Consider the following 12,332-nt stretch of genomic DNA (forward strand, 5'->3'; position numbering starts at 1 on the left):
GTAAGTTATGTGTGAATTATGTTATGCTTTTTAATTGCAAATAACATTCCATTTGTTGGTTGTTATAATTGTGAAAATATAGTGTGGTATTTTAATTAATATATTATTATTATTATTTGTTTTAATTTAAAATGTTATTACAAATTGTAATCAAGATGTCATTTTTTTCATTTAAAACATACATATTTTAGAATGAAATAATTATATTTATTGTTATTTAATGCAGTTGTTAAAATATTTGTTTGAAGTGAGCTACTTTCTCTCTACTGTTGCACAGACTGTAGTGATAATATTCATTGTTAACCCTCCGCTGTCCAACGCTTTCTCAACTATTGCACTGGGAATAGTACATTTTACATCTCATGGGTCCAACCCTTTCCCTACTGTTTCACAGACTTGAGTAGGAATAGTAAATTTAACCCCGCCGCAATCCAACACTTTCCCTACTGTTGCACCAACTGGAGTGGGAAGCGTACATTTTACCACTCCAAAACACTTTCCCCACTGTTGCTGTGACTGGAGTGAGGATAGTAATTTGTATCCCCCCTGAGTCCAACTAATTCCCTACTGCTGCACCTACTGGAGTGGGAATAGCAATTTGTACCCCTCCGCAATCCAACACTTTCGATGCTGTTGTACAGACTGGAGTGGAAATAGTAAATTTTAACCCTCCTGAGTCCAACGCTTTCCCTATTATTGCACTGACTGGAGTAAGAATAGTACATTTAACCCTCTATGTCCAGCATTTTCCCTACAGTCGCAGTAACTGGGGTGGGAATAGTAATTTGTACCCCTCCTGAGTACAAATATTTCCCTACTGTTGTGGACATTGGAGTGAGAATAGTATATGTATTATACATACAATTTTATAGTTTTGTTTATATTTATCTTTTAATGATGTTTCGGAGTATTTAACATTCTTTTATTGTTATATATTAATGTTTGTAATAAGTAATATATTTTTAGTAAAATGTTGTTTTTTATTTTGTTCACTTTTTAATGTGTAATTCAATTTGTATGTTTTTTCCAGTTTATTTGTTAAAGTTAGTAATTTATTGTGTATATATACATACATATATATTGAATTGTTCTTTTTTTTAAAGTTTACAAAGAATTTGTAGATTGTGACATAACTTATAATTATTTAAATAATAGTTTTTAAATATATTTGTTTAAATAAACATTCACATACATGAGTTTTTCTAAAAGGTATAAAATGCATTTATAATTTAAAATGATTGAAATATATTTAATTTACATTTAATTACTGTTTAGTGTTAACATACTTAAGTTGTATTAGGTTTAACTATGTTCATATTAAATAATTATATTTTTGTGTTCAATATTAGTGTATAGTGATATTTGTTTCTGGTATTTTTGTTATTTACAATTTAAGTGTAGGATAACAATATTTTTGTGCCCCATATTTTTGACACAATATGTATGTCCCATGACATTTGTGGCTCCGATATTTTGTCAGTGAACTAACTGGCTTACACAAAGGGACAAGTGTAAAGCATTTAAATAGCACCAAAAACAATTGACAAAGAAATCGAGACATTCAAGAAATCCAACACTAACTTGTGAAAATAGATTGTATTTGTATGTATTTTTAGACACCACAATGAAAAACGATCCAGCGGAGGGTTCCGGAGACATAGATTTTACAATTACATCAAATATGCACGTTTTACTCAACGGCAAACAAGCACTGGCAAATTCACCGAATTTGAGAGAAACCTTTTGAGAAAAAACATTGGCTAGTTATACTGCGGTTGGTTAGAGTTACTTTGGGTGACCAACTCCGACAGGGGGACCAGTAAGTCCCTTAGAAACAGTTGCCTCAGCTGATGAAGACATCTTCAGTCTGTTCCAGGCACTTTTATCCTTTGCTGTACGCTCTAATGGAAGTGGTCCTGATACAAGGAATATAGTATGCTGAAGATGCTCAAGGATGCTGTAGATGCGATGCAATCGACAGGGGTCTTCCTGCGGCTACTCCTCGGTCCACAAAGGGGGTGAGGCAGTCCTAGTCAAAGGATCGAGGTCCCTCAAATTCCTCTCAGCCCTGGTAGAAGTCCAGTCGCTACTGGGCTAATAGCCGCCCGGTATTGCGGTCACAGCCAAAACCTACCCTGGGCAATAACTCATCTTCTGGGTGACTACGCTGCACTCTGATGACACTACCAGGCTCAGCGAGCTCAGGTGCAACTTTGAGCATTGGGTCCTGGTCTCTGGCTCTGCACCGCTGCGTCAGTTTGAAGAATCGTTGCCAACTACCTTGCTTTAGCAGACTTCTCAGCTGTTGTGGCCCGGTGCTGTGAACAGGAGTCAGCCAACTGATCCTTGAAGTCTCTTTGCTTCAGCTGGGTTCCAGAGACAACTTCTCCATGAGCAGGACAAAGCAGGCACAGTTCCTCTTCTTTGCTAGCCACCAGGCTCAGCAGGTGCAGTCCATGTCAGTGCAGTCTCTCGTTGCCGGTTCCTCGGTGCAACAGGGCAATCCTTCAGTGCTTCTTTCAGTCCAGTAGAGATCCGAGTTCTGGTTGCCAGGGGTGCCCTATTTATGTGCAGAAAGTGCACTCAGGGTAGAAGTGGTCAGTAGCCAGTGCGCTACCAGGATCCCTCCTTCTTGATGAACACTTCATGGGAAGTGTGGCATCTGGCTATCCCAGGATACACCATATTGCCCACGCCCAACATGCATGGCTGAAATCCTTTCTCAATGTTCAGAGCTCTCAAGCCTAACCCAGAGTTGTGGCTACCAAGAGCCTACACACTCCTGGAAAACCGGTTTGGCAACTGTTTTCTCCTTTCCTGTCCCTAGTGCCAGCTGGTCCACCTAGACAATGGAGCAGCCCCTCTCCCAAGTGTTACTCTTTTGCCCTATAAAAGGCAGCTTCTCCTTTAAAACTTGCTTGTATGGCTAGCACCCCTTTGACTTCCTGGAGGAGGGAGATAACACCTCTCTCGAGTGCAGGCTTCTATTTTCTCTTTTCCTTGGAAGAGTTAGCATGTCTCCACAGGAGGGCAAACAGTTGTCTGTGTACAACAGTAAACAGGCACTGGAGACTTTGGGCAACCAGAGTGGCAACTTCTAAATTTGCACTTTGCACCCCCCCCCCACCAGTGAGATTAAATTTGATTTAACCATTAACTCAGATTTAATGCTCTGATTCTTTTGACACTTTTTAGTACCAGCTTTAGCAGTCCCATTCAGACGTTAGCAGGGCTGAGGTGTCAGCCTGTAACTCGGTACTTGCCAATGGGGCTTTTAGTCTTTTCACAGTAAAAACAACAATTTAGGGTTTTTACTGCTGGTGCATGTAAAAGTACCTGTTGCACTTGTAAACATACAGCACCCTGCCTAAGGAGTTTGTTAGGCCTACCTCAGGGGTGACATGTATATTAGGGAAGTTTGTGTTTTGCCATTACTTTAAACGGCAACATGGAGTTAGCAGTTTTCAAATGCTCTGTTTTTCTTGTCATACTGGTGGGGGCACAACTAGTGTTGTGTTGTATTCTCTGCACTTATGTTTTGCTGTATCCCTTTAAGTCTGACATTCCATTTTCCTGATGTCATTTTCTACTGTGTTCTGCCTAGTCAGTTAGCTCCCTGCTTGCTGATGGGAACACCAGTTATTCTCTGTAGTGCATAATAAATGCCTTATATTCTTTATTAGCCTCATTACTTCATTTACATCACATGGCGACGATGAGCAGAGAGAGCTAAACAACTACAGAGGGAGAGAAACTCTACTGGTGAGAAAAGAACCACGCGAATAATTATTTTGTGGATTGTGCATCTAAAAGAAAATTCTACTTGAAGAAGAAATATTATACTGGGAGAAATTCACAAGTGAAGAAAATCACATGGAAACAACTGTGAAAATCCATTATCAAGATACAAATTCAATGATGAACAGTTACAGGTACTCCAAGTAAAGTGCAACAGCTGAAAACTCTAACACCTCAGAGCGTAAACCAAAGAACTACAGCTCGGTGTGTGAACCCAGGAACCACAGCTCTGTGTGTAAACCAACTGAACTAAAGAAAAGAAAATGAAATTATCACCCTACTCAAACATGCAGTGAGTTTGAGAGACTTTTCGTTTTATAGCCACTTTGATGAAATACCTATGAATATGGGTGAATGCTTATTTAGTAATTATATCCACATTTTAAAATAACCAGTCGATTGTGTTGTGGAAATCGATTTTGGACTTCCGTTGACTTTTAGCTTAAGGAACAGAAGATGTTTTACTAACTCGCTGCATCTTTCAAATTGCCACGCATTTTTCGAAACCTTGCACGAGCTGTATAAAAAAAAAAGTAAGACTCACTTCAGAACGTCTTTCTGTGTCCGAACGGAGCCAACTACTCTTCCTTAGAGTGTACCAACGTCACACAGGAAGGCGAGCACAGGAAGGCGAGCGAGCGTCAGGCAGCGTCAGGCGGAGATGAGGCAATGACGTTACGTGGACGCCATCTTCAGTCTAACTCTGTTACTAGGCAACCCCAGTAACGCACTCCGGAACAATAAATATAACAACGCGCTGTGAAGGAAATAATGCGTGTTGGCTCAATGACACGTCGCAGGTGTAATCTGTGAAGGAGCAGTTATTGGCACTAACTATTCTCATTTAAAACTAAAAACTGACACGGTAAGCTGCTTCTAACCTTCCTTTAAAACTAAAGACTGATACGGTAAACTGCTCCTACCTTGCAAGTAAACTGCTCCTACCTTGCAACAGGCTAAGCAATATTTAGTGCAATTGAATTGGAACAGCATAATTATCAAGGGAAAAGTGAGTTAAATAGTAAGAAGTACCTGGTGCAAATTAACAGCGAACTTTTACCTATCATTTATTTATTTAATGTATTATGCAGCAAAGAAGTACACTGTTTATTTGAAGTGAAAGATTGGGACATTGTGAAGAGTATTCCAGTAAATTGACTTTTATTTAAAGGAGTGTCCACATATAAGAATACAGTGCATACAAAGCGTGACGCCTACGTCATACTATTTTTTTTAATTAAAATGGAAAATCTTAATGTTATTGTACCTCCCATGTTCTTACAAACAACTGGAGATCCACCCATTGAGTGGGATGAATGGATAGATATCTTCGAGAATTATATAGAAGCACTTGATGGGAAGGATTTTAGCGCAACTAGAAAAAAAGCCCTTTTGTTAAGTGCTTTAGGCAAAGAAGGTCAACGTTCCTTTAAATATCTTCCAGTAGGACTAAACCAAGATGGAAGGGCAATAACCAACGTATACACAGAAGCAAAGGCTTGCATGAAGAAGCAATATGCAAAAGAAGTAAATATTGTTATGGCAAGACATAAATTTTACACTCAACCCCAAAGGAATGAAGAATCAGTAGACCAATTCGTGGCTAGGTTGCGTGAACTGTCCATTAAATGTAGTTTCGGAGAGATAAGAGACGAAATGATACGAGATCAGTTGATAGTACAATGTCGTAATAAAAAGATGCAGGAAAAATTGTGGGCTGCAAAAAATCCTACCTTGCAAATGGCCATCGATATAGCGAAAGTAGTTGAGGAATCGAATGCATGTATGAGAGAGATGGAAAGGAGAGATAATGGAAAGGAAAATGTACAAGGGAATGGAGTTTCTTGTGTTGAACAAGATGAAGTTGCTGCTGTGAACAAAAAAGGTGTAGATTTGAGTGAGAGAGGTCCGAGGAGATTCAACAATGGGTTTTCAGGTAGTGATAAGAACAGATTTCAAGGAAGGATGTGCAGTAGGTGCGGGAGTACTTTTCATAACTCAGATTTCAGGAGATGCTTTGCTATTGATAAAGTCTGTAGAAAGTGTGGTAGGAAGGGACATTTCTCCAAGATGTGTAGGGGAGGAAATGCAGATAAAGTAGCTGTTGTGGAAAACAGGGAAATAGTGAGAGACATTGTTGGTGTTGAGGGTGCCAACAAAATATTGTGTTTGGGTGAGGATGGTGTGAGCGAAGGTGAGCCCGGTAGAAGATACAGGCCCAAAGCTCAATTTCTTATTGATGAAAGAATATGTACTTGGAATATTGGAAGGATGTGCAATTGTTGCCTAGCGATATTAGTCCTTGTGGTTATCAAGGTGAGAGTATAGATGTAATTGGATTTATGGTATGTGTAATATCATTTAAGGACCGTTCCGCTAAAGGGAAGGTGTATGTAGCCAGATCAGGTCCTGCGATTTTGGGGTGGGGGCAACAGTATGACCTCGGTATAATCATTAATCCCAGGGCAGCACAACAGGTCATGGTTGTGGATAGCATAACCACGGACTCAATTGTTGAAGGGATGAATGGTTTGTTTGATGAGCACATTGGAGAGTTGAGAGGTTATGTGCATAAGATTGTACTGCGTGATGATGCTGTGCCTATGCAACACAGGGTGAGGAAGGTTCCATTTATTGCACGTGAGGAAGTGAAGAAGATGTTGAAGGAGATGCTGGACCAGGGAGTTATAGAACAGATTGAAACATCACCCTGGATTTCTCCCGTAGTTATTACAACCAAATCTGACGGAAAATTTCGTTTTTGTGTGGACCTTCGCACCCTGAACCAGAACATTGTAGTAGATAACTTCCCGTTACCAAACATCAACGAGTTAGTTCTGTCACTAAAAGGGGGAAAGTACTTCTCTAAGCTCGATCTCCGCAGCGCTTATCACCAAATAAAGTTACATCAAGACTCCAAGGCATTGACAGCTTTCATAACAACTGAGGGAATATATCAATTCACACGTATGCCTTTCGGACTTGCCTCTGCAGCTGGGGTGTTTCAAAGAATGATGGGGGCTGTACTGAAGGGGGTGAACAACGTGGTGTATTTCCAAGACGACGTTCTGATATTTGGAGAGACTGTTGAAGAACACAACGTGATTTTAAAAACTGTTTTGGAGAGGATGGAACAAGCTGGATTAACTCTAAAAAAAGAGAAATGTAAATTTGCAGTGGAGGAAGTTGAATACCTTGGATATACCCTATCTGTTGACGGGGTGAAACCCAAGAGAGATTTATTAGACTCTATCAGGAATGCACCAGCTCCAGGCGACAAAGATCAGTTGAGGTCATTTCTCGGCCTCATTGAGTACTATGCCAAGTTTGTAAGAGATTTTGCAGAGAAGACTGAAAAGATTAAGGTGTTGTTGAGGAAAGGATGCAAGTTTGTGTGGGGTGTGGAGCAAGAAGAGTGTTTTAAAAAGTTCAAAGTTGAAATTTGCGATGCTGGTATCTTAACACCATTTGATATCAACCGTAAGTCAGTCTTGACTGTGGATGCGAGTGCTGTGGGTGTTGGTGCGGTGTTGGCTCAAGTACATGAGTCTGGGCTCAAGACTGTAGCTTTTGCTTCAAGGACGCTCACAACGGCTGAGAGGAATTACTCTATAATCGAGCGCGAGGCTTTAGCCGCAGTGTGGGGTTGTGAGTATTACAGGATGTATTTGTGGGGGTTCAAGTTTACGCTGTTGACTGACCACAAACCCTTAGTTAAAATCCTTTCACCTGGTGGAGCCGGCAAGGGTTCTGCGAGGTTAGCTAGACTCGCTGCTAGGATTCAAGAGTATCTGTACACTGTAGAGTACATCCCAGGTTGGAGGAACTGCCAAGCTGATGGACTCTCTAGACTTCCACTACCTTGGGAGATGGTAGACAAGTTGGGAGTAGAATCACTCAATTCCGAAGGGTCTGTGGCTGCTGTGGATGAGGTAGTGGATATCTGTGCTGGGGCTATTAGCAGGAGTCTGTGGAACACCTCCATGGCTAAGGACGTGGTGTTGAGAGAAGTAAAGGATTTGATTGTGAAGGGTCCAAGGAGAGAGAGTTGCTTATCACCCGCACTTCGCCCATATTTGAAGGTTCTTGAACAGCTGTCTGTCTTGGACAAAGATTGTTTCTTGATTTTAATGGAAGATAAGTTTATTCCTCCACAGGATGTGAGGTTTACCCTATTTAAGTTAGCCCACGAGGGTCATCTAGGACAGTCCCTCACCAAGAGGAGAGTTAGGGAGAATTTTTGGTGGCCCGGAATGGACTTAGAAATCTCTCAGTGGGTAGAAAAATGTACAGACTGCTTGGAGAGCGAGAAGAGGCTTAAAGTCGGTAGTCATGCTGGTTGTGGCTCAATAGTTGACCCAGGGTGTCCATGGCACACCATATGTCTTGATTTCATTGGCCCGTTTTACCAGTTGAGTCAAGATATGAGGTTTGGGTTGGTAGTAGTTGATATTTCTTCAAAGTGGTTAGTGGTTAAATTCATGAAGGAGATCACTACGAACAACACTGTTACTGTGTTGAGTGATATTTTTAGAGAGGAAGGTTTTCCAACTAGAATTATCACCGATAATGGGACGCAATTGACTTCCCTGGAGATGGCTAATTTCTTGAGAAAGTGTGGCATTGCACATTCAAGGACCTCACTTTACAACCCCCAGGGGAATGGAATAGTCGAGAGGGCGAACCGGATGGTTAAAGGTGCAATTCAGATGGCAATTTCTTCTAGGACAGATGTGAGAGGATTGGTTAATGACCTGGTTTGGGCCTACAGAACTACTGAAAATGGTGTGACTGGAATGATTCCTTTTAGTATCATGAGGGGACGTTCAGCTGGTACCAAGCTGGTCGCTGCTTGGATGAAAGAGTTGATAAACGTTGGCCCTGACAATCCTGATGTTGTGAGTGAACCGGATGGAGGTTGTAAATTTGCAGTGAATGATTGGGTGAAAGTCAAACCTGGTCGAGTTGGGGTCGGGTTGACGAAGTTCAGGGGACCATTTAAAGTCAGGTCTGTCCATAAAAGGTTTGTAACTCTATTCAACGGTGAGAGTTGGAACTTGAGGCGTGTGGCACTGTACAAAAAGGCTGAGTGTGGCGGTGACGTTCCTTCTAAGGAAGTAAGTTTTGGTAGAGCTCAGAGAGTGAGAAGACCTCCAGGTTACTTACATGATTTTGTTTGCAAATAAGGTCTCTCTCTCTGTAACGAAGAGCATGTGCTTAGTATTTTTTTTTTTTTTTTTACTTTTGCTTCTTCCATACGAAGGGAAGAGGATATGTTGTATTCTCTGCACTTATGTTTTGCTGTATCCCTTTAAGTCTGACATTCCATTTTCCTGATGTCATTTTCTACTGTGTTCTGCCTAGTCAGTTAGCTCCCTGCTTGCTGATGGGAACACCAGTTATTCTCTGTAGTGCATAATAAATGCCTTATATTCTTTATTAGCCTCATTACTTCATTTACATCATGTTGCAGTCCTTAACTTACAGGCCCTGGATACATAATCATGTTTAGCAGGACTCAGGGCATTTCAGAGCCATTATACCAGTACCTAGTAGTCAAAATAGGGGTAAAAAGTCGGGGTTAACCAGCAAAAATGTCTGTTTCCTTATGGAATGTTTACAACACTTTAGAGTTGATGTCTTCAAACTTTTTTACTCTGCGCTCCCCTAAGCAAACTGTTTTGAAGACGAGCCCCTTTTTTGAATTTCATGGCAAGACTTAGGGTATCGAGAAGAGAGGGGCTGAGCGCACGCACTGGGGCAGATGAACCTACTCCAGGAATACTGACCATCAGGGCTCAACATCCGAATAAGACCCTGCTGGTCTCCTCCCTGCCAGTCCCTTGACTCTCCATCTGCATGTAAACAAGTGGTTGAAATGGGCGGCATGCATGAGGACCAACGTGTCCACACTTTTTATAGAAACAGTTTCCATACTTTTTGTTAAAAACAACCTTCCCTGAATGGTTCATGGGGACCATGAGGTACCTCTGAGTAAATGTTAAAGGGTGCTGGGCGGGTCCAAAGTGAAGCAAACTGAGGGACAGAGAGCTGAGGAAGAGACAGGTTCTCACCAGGGTACCTTCTACGTGAAAGAAATTTAAATCTGCGAAATTGGTTAGTCACCAAATGTAACGGTTGCTTGGAAGCTAGCATAGGCTTTTAATTTATGGAGCCACTTAAAGCTTCATGGTGGCAAAGATTTATTCTTTTTGGGAGGTAATACAAGAGTGTTGACTTTTGGACAGTGACTTTTTACGGAACTTACAAAAATGTTTGCACTAGGTACAGTCTAATGACCTATTACTGAAAAGTATTCATCTAAAGCACTTGTTTTACCATAAACATTAATTCATTTTATGGAGCCTCTCTTATTCTGTGTGTAATACAATTTTAAATAATGACTTAAATATTCACAATGCTTTCCATTACAGGCTACAACTTCAAATAGTATGAATATAGAAGTCGCTACAGGAAGTGACATCACAGTACCGTAATACCGCCTCACTTTAATTGCAACTGGCCTCTATTCCTGTTAATACTGTGGTGCATGCAACACAAAAACCCATCAGTCAGTCAAATTACTTTATTCGATTCAAATAAATCATAAAAGTTTACAGAAAAGCATACCTTTGTTTAAAATAAAATTTCTAAACATAGTTTAAAAAACAATGCACAAAATAAAAACCAGGTTAGGTAAATTCAATAAAAGTAATTTACAATTCGTAACGTTTCCTAATTAGAAAAACAATTTTGATAAAACTAAGCACAGAGCTGCAGATAGGAACAGTTGATAGCGACCTCAAATAGTTAAAACCCTCTTTGTAAGAACAGGGACGAATGTCCCTTAAAATAGGCTTAATAAAACGGGCTCTTGGGTCTTTGTAGAGTGTGCAAAAAAGCATAAGGTTCATTGTGCTCTGTTGGGCTACATTCAAGTGGAACACAAGCATGTGAGATGAGCTAGTCCACGCGAAAACACCGTCCCGACAAAACCAGAATCAAACCACATTATGGGGCAACCCCAGACCATTAGGTCACAACCATCCCGGTAGCTGTGTGGCATGCAGCTACACTAACACAACCATGGAGGTGGACATAAAAACCAACAGACTGTGGGTACTTCAGAACTTCAGCAATTGCAACAGTGAGAATGTAATCTACCTCATTACATGCTCCTGCAACTTGATGTATGTGGGCATGACAACCAGAAAGATCAAGACCCGCATTAACAAACACAGGAGCACCATCAGGTGCGAAAAGACGAACACAAAGCTCACGCGCCACTATCTGGAACACAACCACAAAGATGTTGACTTGAAATGGGTAGTTCTTGAGGTCATAGGGGGAACAAACCCAAATATCCAGAGAATATTTCACACCAGAGAACAACGTTGGGTGTATCGACTTGGGTCATGGGACACTGGATTAAATGACGACATCCCAAGACTCCACATTGGGTGCTGATGAAATGAGGGATACATGCATACACGCAGAGCTAACACTGACAATCATGCACGGTGTTCTAGAAAGCACCCTTTTCTTCTCTCTAGCACTAGAGCGCATGGAACCTTTTCCCTCCAGCCCATGGTTACCCTCTGATTACCATCTTCTGCATCGTGAAAACCCTGGTTTTCGTGCAATAAAAACCGATTTTTCTTGTCGACTAGAGGCACACTGCACATTCATTTGAACCTTGAATAAGTATTTTTACTTTTACTACTGGGTATGCAACTTAATTTGCACAACTTAATTTGCATCCTTTAAAGATAGTGGCTGCTCTGATCAACCTTGCGCTATTGTTACGAAACTTGGTACACAAATAGCGTGAGACCAACCAACATGGGCGCACTAGAAGAAGGCACGTGCCATGCCAAAGAAGTGACTACTCTGACCAGTCTTGCTTGCGCTCCTGTTTTCCACGCAGCACACAGACAATGTGAGAATGGTCCTCTAAACCATAAGACGGCGCACTAGGCATGTGTCTTGTTGTTTGTATACGTGGAGCACAAGCAGGCCAGGACAGGTACGCTCCATGGGGGCAGATTTACAAGCCTCTTGCGCCACTTTTGCGCAAAAGTGGCGCAAGGGGCTTGCAAATCTGCCCCACGTATGACAGCTGAACGCACACATGTGTCTCCTTAACTGCGCCCACGCACCTTCGTTGAAACGTGGATGCTTTTGCTCTGACACGGAGGCCAGGCAGACCCTGTCGTCCTCCAGCAGGACACCGGGGATCTCCAGGTGTTCCGCATTTAAGCTACAACCGCCGCATTTCCTTTCTGACGCGACGGTCAGGAACACACCCGCATTTATTGAGAGAGGTTTCCAGACACAGGAAAAATTTTCTGGCATTTGTTACTCCACACGTGCTACCTATTCACCAATTTATTAAATAAACAGTAATCCTTGAGGAGTCATTTATCAAAAAGCCATTTCTTATTTATATATCGTCATAATCATGAACGGTTAATTAAATATGACACAGGACAAGGTTGTATCAAAAATATTTCTTATATATTTTTTCAGAAGTC

The sequence above is a fragment of the Lissotriton vulgaris genome, chromosome 9 (assembly GCF_964263255.1).
Source record: "Lissotriton vulgaris chromosome 9, aLisVul1.2, whole genome shotgun sequence".
In the NCBI taxonomy this organism is placed as follows: domain Eukaryota; kingdom Metazoa; phylum Chordata; class Amphibia; order Caudata; family Salamandridae; genus Lissotriton; species Lissotriton vulgaris.